At 39.5% G+C, this 10,782-nt stretch overlaps 1 long non-coding RNA gene across 1 annotated transcript; it reads right to left on the bottom strand.

Moving 5' to 3' along the window:
• Positions 1 to 4,788: 4,788 nt before the first annotated feature.
• LOC113022267 (uncharacterized) lies at positions 4,789 to 9,355 on the bottom strand. Its single transcript, XR_003272412.1, has 5 exons — positions 8,280 to 9,355; positions 6,426 to 6,822; positions 6,116 to 6,268; positions 5,673 to 5,756; positions 4,789 to 5,579 (listed from the first exon to the last, which is right to left on the bottom strand). It is a non-coding gene; the product is annotated as an uncharacterized LOC113022267 (long non-coding RNA).
• Positions 9,356 to 10,782: the final 1,427 nt, after the last annotated feature.

The raw sequence follows: 10,782 nt of genomic DNA, 5'->3' as shown, positions 1-10,782 counted from the left end.
CAACATTTTATGTCAAATCCACCTTAATAATTCGTCATTGCCAGCTGTGACTGACACAAACTGTAGGTAAGACGGCTTCTCGCGCACACCCAAAATGGCACATGGGGAAATTCACTTAACTAACGCAGTCGACTCTGGATCCAGTCTGCAGCACTGTATGTAATTTGAATTTCTGGTATGTGAATACAGAGAGAAAGTTGCGCTTTTCGGAAGGGAACATTTGAAAATGATTAGGGGGAAAGGGCTGGAAGACGGTGCCACATGAACCTTCCCCTATTCTGTGTTGTTAAATCTCACTTTGACTATCACTTTTGTCTCTTACTTCCAGCCCCCCTGCTTCACGTGTGTCTTTTTCAAACGGTCTCCGCTCTGTGTGCCAGCCGTGGTCAGAGAATAGGGAACTCGGCAAGGACTGCAGACAGATTTTTAAACCAGAGCAGCGACTATTAACTCTCCAGCCTCCCTGCTGAGTCTGCTGGGAGCTTGCACTCATTTCCTATGCAGACACTCCTAACAGATGACCTTGGTCTTATCAGGACAGGTCTAGATCTTGCCAAAAGTTGGAGGACACGATATTATTGAACCAAAAGAAACAAATATCATTGTTCATCTATTATTGCGTGCAACTTTAGCTCCAGTGAGCCACACTGAGTTGTGGCTGTGAGCCACAGGCCACTGATCTCTGCCACCTAATCAGCTCGAACAACTTTTAGATAAGTCCTAATTCCAAAATGTTTGATACCACAGTATTTGGTTAATCTACATAGATGTGTATCTAAAACTGACCTAAGCCTCTTCTGGATGTGCACGATCTGGAAGAAAATCCACTACAAGTGTAATTGGAAAGGCATGCACTCTGCACAAATTCAAATGAATTCCATACATGTCCTGCTTTACACATCAGTAACAAAAGGCTTTCCCCGTTTAGCACATTCCATTTTTAGGCCTCTAGTCAAACAAGTCACATAAGCATAGAATAGAGCTTTACTAGCCTATCCCCCACACTGCCCTGCAAGGAAGACAGATCTCCAATCTGAAGAGAACAAGCAGTTCCCTTTAAAGATCCTGTTTCTGGGACTAATCTGGTAAACTCCCATAAATGCTCCTCAGCACCCCAGATGGAGGGAATTAGCAGCACCAGACAGTGCGGAGAGGCCTTTAAGCCCACGATATACCTCTGAGATTAATTAACTTCTAACTTTAGATATTATTATAGAATCTAAGGTTGCTACACAACCATGTCTTCAACTCCATTAGACAGTTTTGCGCCGCGGACCAGGCGGAGAGTCGAGGTGCTTAGCCAGGCACTGTCTTCCATAATGCATGTTGGCCTCATCCGTACTCTGACAGCACTTAAGAAGCCCACAGCCATTTGAGTGACAAAGATCTCATCTATTTTTCATTTTTGACTCTAACTGCGTGAGGGAAGATCTTATGTGCCATACAGTACGCGCTTGTGCGCGCGCACGTGTAAACGAGCGTGTGTGAGTGCAGGAACAATTAGAAATATGTTGTTGGACAACAGCCTTGGATTTACTCGCAAATTATCTAAACTCGGGAGCAAGCTGTGAGCGTCTGCGTGTGTATGAGTCACAGTTTTTAATGAGTTCTTTTCATGCAGTCCTTCGCAGCTTCACTCGCTGGCGCTGCAGATTCACTCTTCTGCTCTTACAAATCTCCGCGTTCGAGTGTATGTGCAGGGATAAAGCCTCCAACCGAAGCAAGATGAGGGATATGTAACGAGAAAGGAAGTATACCTTTAAGAGGAAGAAAACAGGCAATCTCCCACCAGTAAGAAATCTGTATCAAATTGTTTTGTGGAAATGACCCAGAGTGGACAGCTCAGACCTCCATCTCAGTGTGTCAGGAAGCTTAGATTGTCCCCATCGCGCCTTCTGCTCTCTCTGAAGTGAATTTTATTTGATGTGGTTTTAAATATATTAATACAACTGCTTAAATACACGAGCAATCAGCCAGGTAACATAAGGTCCATGATGTGCTCTATAATGAATTAATGTGAAGCAGATTCACTGAATTCGAAAAGCACTTTGCCTGATTGTAAGATGTTGGTCAAAGCTGTTGCATCACATAAAAGCTCAGATTTGGATTTTTTTATTTTTTTTTGCACGCCAGTTTACGTCAAGAATCGTTTTGACAGCGCTTCTCCACACAGCGAGTTTCGGTTTCACAAAGAGGCAGGGCTAGATAATCCATTAACATAGCATTAGCCCAAACTTTTAAGCTTCTTCAGACAAGTCATCTCCAGCATTTGGCAGGCTCTGAGGTGGGCAGCTGCTTATTGCACATTAAGTGCTTTTAGAAACACGAGCAGAATATGTGGTGAGAGATGCATTAGGAGACAGACTGTCAAAGCCGTGCGCTCTCCCATGGATGCCACTTGTATTGATTTCTATAGCCTTTTAATTTAAGGGCACTTTCACTTAAGGCTGGAACAAATGTGAGAAAAGGCCGGCTGCATATTCAGCTGTTAATGCTACAATCATGTTCAATTAAATATGCATGAGGCCACACATTTGAAGATAGGTCCTTTAAATTGGCTCGCGTTTGGTTGTTATTATATAATTAGATCGGAAAAGAAAAGAAAAGCACAGCACGGTGTTAAAATTGTTTCTGATGATTAGCAAGCAGGAAAAGTCATGGATCAGTTTGTCAGAGAGCATGAATAAGACAGTGCAGGGACGATTAATCCCTCAGAGGCTCCTACTTACAGACCAAGCTCGTTCCCGGCTGCATGACCTTGCAGAACAGCCTTGAAAAGCACAGGTGAGCACTCTGCTGCTTGATAACTTTCCCTTGGCTGCATGTGCTAAGTGAAATTGCTGTTTTCAGCTGTGGAGATGTTAGGCTGCGGGTTGATGGCATGCAGAGAGAAAAGAGGGCGGGGTGCAAGGTAACTCTGTTGAGCAGGCTGAGGGCACCCGGTGTCAAGCTCATTAACCTCGGTAAAAGAAATGTTACAATGAAACAGACAATACGCGCGGCACCGGGTCACATGCTGAAGTGCTGCTCCTTGTAAAGCCTGAACTCTAACCAACTGACACAGCACCATCGGCATTTCATATATTAAAAGACCTTCTTCCTCTGAAGTGGTTGGATAGTTTTTGTGAGCAGGATGGGGAATTGTGTATGATACTGTAAGTAGATTTAAATATGCAAATGCAAAGGTGGCTCAAGCTGCGCTGATGTGAGGGATGAGCTCGCTGTGTGTCTTATGATGGAAGTCATTATACCGCTACCAGGGCTTCTCAGCATATCTTCATTTATAAAGCTTTGCATTCAGTCTTGTACAGTCCTAACCTGTTTAAACAAAGCCTTTGTCCCTGACAGACGCAATCAGAGTGATGAGTAAACACATACACTACGTCTATCTTGCCTATTAATCTGGGCACCCAGCTGTGAGCGGGGCTTTGCTGCCCTATCTCCTCTGGTCCACACAGTAGCCTGTTGGTATTGCTGCCCATGTTTAGATTTCATCAAGAGCTCAGGATTGTTTCAGTGCAACAAAAATCAGAGCACACTGGTGAATATATTGCGTGAAAATCTCCCTAGACAGCAACTCGTCAAGATTTTAGATCTTCAACTTCAAGATCTTTAATTTCTTTTACTTTAGTTAACTGAAATTGAACTACACTGTGTGATTGTTCGTCTCAGCAATAAACGTAATTAGGTGTACACATTTGTTCTCCTTGGGAATTAAAACACTTGGTGGCAGGGCTGTTGCATTGGATTGTATAAGACTGACATTTACTGTAATGTAAAAGATAGCTGTAGCTTAAAGTGCCTTAACCCTGCATTCTTTTTAATGACAATTAGAGGGCGACACTTGTGGTTGCAAAATAACTTGTAGTTCTATAGGCCAGCGGTCTCCAACACCCGGGCCACGGACCGAGTCGCTTGGTACCAGGGCGTGAGAGTTGAGGCTCGGGTGTGAAATTTATGGTTTTCAGGGTTTTTATCATTATTTTTTAACGTTTTCATTGTTAACTCGGTTTCCCTGGGTCTTTTCCCGTGTGTTATGAATAAATTATCTTTTTCTGGGTACTGGTACTGGTTTTATTTTGTTGTATTTATCCGTGGCACCTTAAAGGCCAGTCCGTGAAAATATTGTCGGGCATAAACTGAAAAAAGGTTTGTTTTTTGGGGGTTTTTTTCCCCAAAAAGGTTTGTTGACCACTTCTATAGACTGCCCTCTGCCCTACCTCTGCAAACAATTTCCTACTACTACACTGAAAAAAAAAGTTCTTTCAATTTACTTGATTTTATTGTGTACATCGGTCCCACATAATATGAATAAGTATGACTGACTTAATTTTCCACTTTCCCTCAAGTAATTAATGCTTGTCAGATCAAAGTATTTTATTTACATCAGATTACTTTAAAAAATCATGTTTGATGTACTAATATTAATCTATTATCATAATATCAATGTATTGCATAATGTCAATATATTTTAATGTTTAACACCAACTTATTTTTATTTGCCAGTGTTACGCAATGATATTATGTAATGTAAACACATTGCAATTATGTTCCTGCAACACAAATTATGGCTTTAAATCCTACTTAATTTTTTCAATTGAAATATTAACTGATTATTATTGACAAAAAAGGCAAAGACTGTGAGTGCTACTGAACAATTCACCTTTATTAAACTGTATCCATATAAACTTGTTAACACATTTTTAAAGATAGCCTGCAGAAATAACTAAAAGAAAAAGTTAGTTTGAGAATATATTTGCAAATATTTCACAAAAAACTGACCTCAGCAGCAAATAAAAGAAAGTGCTTATAGATGATCCTGTCATCTCTTACATATAACATTTGTATTAATTACACAATTGAAAATGTAAACTAAATTAAGACTACCTGAAAAAAAAGCAACACGCTTTTATGAATAAACAGATTTACCCAAATATAACTTGTGTGTTATTTGACAACAGTTTCAGCTTCTGTACATGTATTTACCTGTATAAGATTTCAACTAAGTTGAGCCTTAAATGACATTGTTACATAACTAATACCAAACACCTACATGAATTTTAATCTTCATTTTAAACATGTAAGCAGGACATTAAGGTTGACTTAGAACATATTGCTAAAAATCGTCAGTAAAAATTTCTTACAACATGATACCAAAAGGAAAAATTATCCTGCATTGCAGTCACACGAGGGGAAAGCAATAAAAACATAAGCAGTATAACGTTACTGAACACAAAATGAAAAACTGCAAAGAATTGCAAAAGTGCAGTCTTTGACTTCTCAATGAAACAGATGGTTTTTGAAAGCAAGAACTTTAGAGAGTTTAGCTCCATCCAGTTCCATGAAAACCTTCTGGAAAACGTCAAAGTTGTAGCGAAGGTCAGCAGGGTAGGCAAGGTTTAATGCATACATGAGTCCAAATAGCATTATCACAGCAAATGCTACATTATCCAAAGTCTTCGCCACCCTGATGCCTGCAAGGACAACTCTTTTTCATCTGCTGAAGCTTGCTCTTTAAGAAGATAAATTCAAACAGTGGTGTCTTCAACAGTCTCACTGATGGCACGTTCTTCCATGCCCTGTAAAAAAGAAGCCATGTTAGTCATTTCCAAGTAAATAATATGACACACTGTGGAAAGTCCAAAAAGAAAAAAAAAACCACAAGTACATACCACATACTCCTGGATAAGCATGCCAGGGTCTTCACCCATGTAGATACACACTCCCTTAACACACTCAGCATCAACATCTTCACACTGAAATGAAATGTATGTAATTAATCAGAATCAGAATACTTTATTGATCCCTGGGGGAAATTATTTTTTGTTACAGTGCTCCATTTTAAACCATTAGCATCTTCATTCAGCTCTTATCCTTCATTTAAGTTTTAATAGTGTACTTTACATGAATGTTTTTAAAGTAAAGGCACACAAATTAATAATAGGTTTACTGGCAATTAATAATAAGTTGACAAAGTGAAGGTTAAAAAAAACAAGCAGATGTAAAAATACAAAATGAGAGAATTTATCATGGGAAACATTTGAAATCTTCCACAATTATAAAATTTCATCCAAAGAGGATCGTGTTAAGTGAATGTTGAGGCTTTATCACTTACATTATCCATTTATGCCACAATTCTTTTCAGTATTAGTCCAAGCTCTCCTCTTCTGTTGACCAACTTCACCAGGTTGTCCAAGTGGAGATCCAGCTGAGCCAGGAACTTTGTTTGAGGGGGGATAGTGGCAATTCTCTTAAACTCAGCGTTGATCTGAAAACATGAGCACAGAGAAATGAGCTTCAATGGTTTAATACCTGGAAGAAGGCCGCAATCACTCATGCTGAAGAAATGGGCTGTCAAATAACAACTGTGCCTTAACCATTTTAGGCTAATACCACAAGAACACCGTGTATGAGGCAAACCTTACCTCATGGAAATCAAATAGAGCAGGCCATCTTGCCATGAAAGCCTCCACCATTGGTGCATCACGAACAACTTCATGTCTTCTGTATGAAAAAGTCTTTTCCATCTTGAGTTTCACCAACTCTGTTACTCTTTTTTATGTCCATGTTGTGGGCTTTGACATGTCAATAGCTTTAAGAGTCCCCTTGTCTGCTACTTCTGAAACTGAGGTAAGGTTAAGAAACTCATTCCCAAACAAGGAATCCATAAACTGAAGTCTGAAACTGCCCTGAAGACAACACTGTCTCTTGACTTCAACGATGAGATCCTCAGTTGATTCAGGCGCTCCATTAGAGAGTGAGCCTTCGACAGGTTCCGTCAGCCAAAACAGTCTTTAGGACCATAGGACTCCCCATAGGACTCTGTAGGCATTCAGACATTCAGAAAGAATCATTTCAGTTTAGTTTTCATAAAGCTATCCATACCCAATACTCAAAGTTATAAAGATCAGACATAAAAAAGAAGAATTTATCTAATGAAATACATGCGACTGAACCTATTACACTTATATGAACACCTTTTATTTCTATATGCCTTTTTAAAGTCACAATGTGGACTGATCCAATCTCATAGTCAACCAATGGATAAGTATCAAGGAGTTCACAGAGTGAAGCGAGAGTGAATATTCTTGTGGATACTGGGCTGAGCTCAAAAGCTCTGTTGTGCTCTCTGTACCAGCCACCAAGCTCTCTGACAATGTAGAATATGCTGTGGTACAATGCAGATATGGTTTTTCAGTATTCTGGCAATCCACCTGCTGCCCTTTGGGCCAGTACCATTCCATTTCTATAAGTTATACTCTTTATGTCACACACTGTGCAAGGTTGACCTCTAGAATGTCAGGGAATATGTACCTAATGACTTAAGCTATCTCCTCTTTAAGCAAATCCACTAGAAAGGCCGATACAGCTGAGCTCTCTAATTCAGACTTGCCAAGAGATGGGGAGTTTAGATGGTAAGCTATCATCATCTGATGTTTTGACTTCTGTAATCATAAAGGTAAAAATTCCACCATCACAAAAAACATTAATTTTAATTGAAAAAAGGTATTCCAGTCCAGAAGAGCATCAATGGTTTCTTTAAAGTACCAATCTTTCCCTCATTTATACATAATGTTTTGAGAAGCAGCTCACATATGTTCTACACAAACTAGAAAAAAAGAAGGGGGGAAAGGGTCCTAATTTGTTTTGGGCCGATGTTGGAAAATTCACAATACATCACTTAATAAGACATAGTCTGTTGAACAAACTTATCTCCTTGTAGATATCTGCTGTATTATTTGGCCGTGACCAATAGAATAGTCAAGTAAGTGACACTTCACCTAAAACAATGACTAAATGGAAAAATGATTTGGCATTTATGGGCACAGGTTCTTAAACCCACGACTAAGGTGGCAGGATCCTTATTATAACTTGAGTGCATGTCATCAGCAATAATTAAGGTATGGCACTGTGGCCCTCCCAGCTTCTGAAACTCTGACGGTTACAGCCAGACTAATTAGCCAATGTAGCCATAGCTAGCACGAGTAACACAAACACTATTGCTCTCTCAGTGACGTTTTAACTTGCTAAGCCATCAAAAACGTCAGTGCTCTCTGTCACATGCATAAATTCCATATCTGACCGACAACAGCTGCTTTCTCCCGACTATGTGCAATTTGTTAATATTTTTCAGCTTTAGCCACAAAGCTAATACCAACTTTAGCTAGCACTGTAAAAACAACATGTAGATGCATTACAGATTACGTTTCATATAGCATGCACTACAACAATTCTGTGAAAACGTACCCAACTAAAACAAATGTATTTAAATTACTTACCTTCTCACTATGCCTGACTCAGTGCCAAAGGTTGCATGTGGCTGAACAGTCTTCCAGAATCTGGCGGTCAATTGCGCTCTCCTTAAATTATGTTGTTGTCTTATTGGATAAGGTAGGTCTTATTATCCAATCACATTTAGTTGTTGTCTTTGAATATATTGCATCATTTCCGGTTGTGGTCAAACATGATTACAATGGTTTTAGTATTCTAATTTAGTCATTTTAAATCAATGCAAGAAAAATGAGTAGTCTCAGTATTGTTTATAATCAAGTAAATGGTACTTTATTTAATCATGTAAATAAGAGAAACATGAGAGGCTTGTGTAGCATTAACTAAATTCATTTGTGCAAATTCAAAAGCCTGCCAATTCCCATTTTTTCAGTGTAGCATGACCACTACTTACAGGCCATGCTTAAAATAACATTATTTTAATTTGCTAACTTTGTGTCATTTTAAAGGCGATGTCATAAAGGAGAATTATGCAGGTTAATGTTTATTGGCTTGCAATTTTTTCTCTCACTTCAAAAGCGGCATGTTAGCACATTTTAATATGGTCAGTTGGCAGACTTCAAACTGGGACCTCACAGACAGTGGTGATTCTAGACTCTGTTGGGGCCCCAGGCAAAAATTCACAGCCCCCTTCAGCATTCAGCATCATTATACTTCAAATATTCTGTCAACAACAATAGTCCTATAACATAACAAATAAAACCCTACAAATGGCCATATTTTTTTTCCTAAGGGAAGTCAAAGCTCTCCTACCGTCGCTTTACTAAACTTTGACACTGCCGTAGTTGAAAGGTTGCTAGCCCTCGGGGGCCCCCACTAGCCTGGGGCTTCAAACAGTTGCCGGCTTTGCCTCGTGGCAAAACATGCATCTGCTCGCAAACAAAAGGGTGACGTCACATCTTTACTACTGTTTATGGATATACCCATACACTGTTGTAGCTGTATACGCTGTTGAAGCATTAAAATAAGTCTGTAACATTATGTGTTACATGTTACATGTGTTAGCGAAATGCAAAGAATCTGAATAGCTGCTTCGCTTGAGCGCAAAAGTTCAACAAAATTTCACTTTTTACAATTATTATTGTAAAAATTATTAAGATTTCTGTGTGTGGCCCAAACACAATAAACAAAAGAACTAACAATCAAACAAAACACAAAAAACAGGATAAAACTAACTAAGCTATAAGCACATTTTCTCAGATCAGAACTCCTTGTCCACATTTTGGGCATGTACTGCTGTCACATGGAGGTAATGTATTATGGACTGTTACTTAATGGACCATAATTTCAACAAACTACAGACCAAATCACTCCAGGGGGCGTTACTTAGTAATGTTTTGTAATGGCAGGGCAAGGAGAGGCAAGAAGTGCCAGTGAAAGCTTTTTGGTATCTGTCAAAGCTTCTAAAACAAGCACACCTTAATGTGCTTCTTCCCAAACAAAAAGTTCAAAGTTTGGTGTAAAAAATATTTGAATTTACTTCTGATTTTTATTGTTTATTATGACAAAAAACACAAGTTTTTAAAAAAGAGACGGTGAGCAGCAGTAAGGTTTTTAACCCTGCAGGTAAATATTTGATGATGTTTTTTGTGTAGTAGTATTAGGCTGTGGGACACACCCTAACAGTACTGCACAGTAGCCGTACAAGTATAGAGCTGGTTGAAGCATAAAACTCATTGACAGATATTTTCTTCCAGTTTATAAGATTAAAAATGACTATTATGGGGGGAAAAACAGGAAATGAGCCCTAGTTTTACTAACTGAGATTACTAGCTTTTTTAAATGCTACAGGATGTCCATTTCTCTTCTCATCATGACCACTTTGCCATCTTCAAATCCATCATGTCATTTTCAGATGGCTCAATCCAGACAGATGTATTAATAGAATACAAGAGAAACCCTATTACTCTTTTGAATCTGAGTGTGAAATGCATAAATTGCTAATGGGGGAGGGGGGGGGGGGTATAAGAGACCTGTTAATGAAGGACTCTGATTAGCATTTGTTAAAACTCGGTGAAGTTCTTACATGGTAAAGGTCAGGCTGCTGTTCTGACATGAAAACGAGATGAAAACGTTCTACTTTTTGGGGGAATGTCATGATTTGAATTAAGATTGTCAGATTGGCTGTAAGCTCGTATCACGGTGCAGGCGTCTTGTATGACCTTTTCAAGGATTTGTCATTTTCCGCCCCTGTGATGCCACCATGGCTCAGCAGGAGAGAGGCCCCTCTTCTCTCGCCATGTAATTTGTCCTGGGTGTTACCATTCACACCGCACTACTCACAGCCACTCGCCCAAATGCCTATGTATCTACAGACCAGCAGGCTGCGACTACAAAATAACAAGAAGCTGTTCATGTTCTACTCTACGCTCTGTGTAAAGCAGCAAAGGCCTCTGCTGTGTGCTGCTGTTGGCCTGAGCGTCACACTCTCACCGCAACGCCTGGCTCCAGTTGTGAAGCAACCACTGGTCTAAAGCAAATATGATCGCAGTT

Source organism: Astatotilapia calliptera, chromosome 1 (assembly GCF_900246225.1).
Source record: "Astatotilapia calliptera chromosome 1, fAstCal1.2, whole genome shotgun sequence".
Lineage (NCBI taxonomy): Eukaryota > Metazoa > Chordata > Actinopteri > Cichliformes > Cichlidae > Astatotilapia > Astatotilapia calliptera.
Note: the sequence above shows the minus strand (reverse complement) of the source record. Positions and strands in the feature narration are given on the sequence as shown.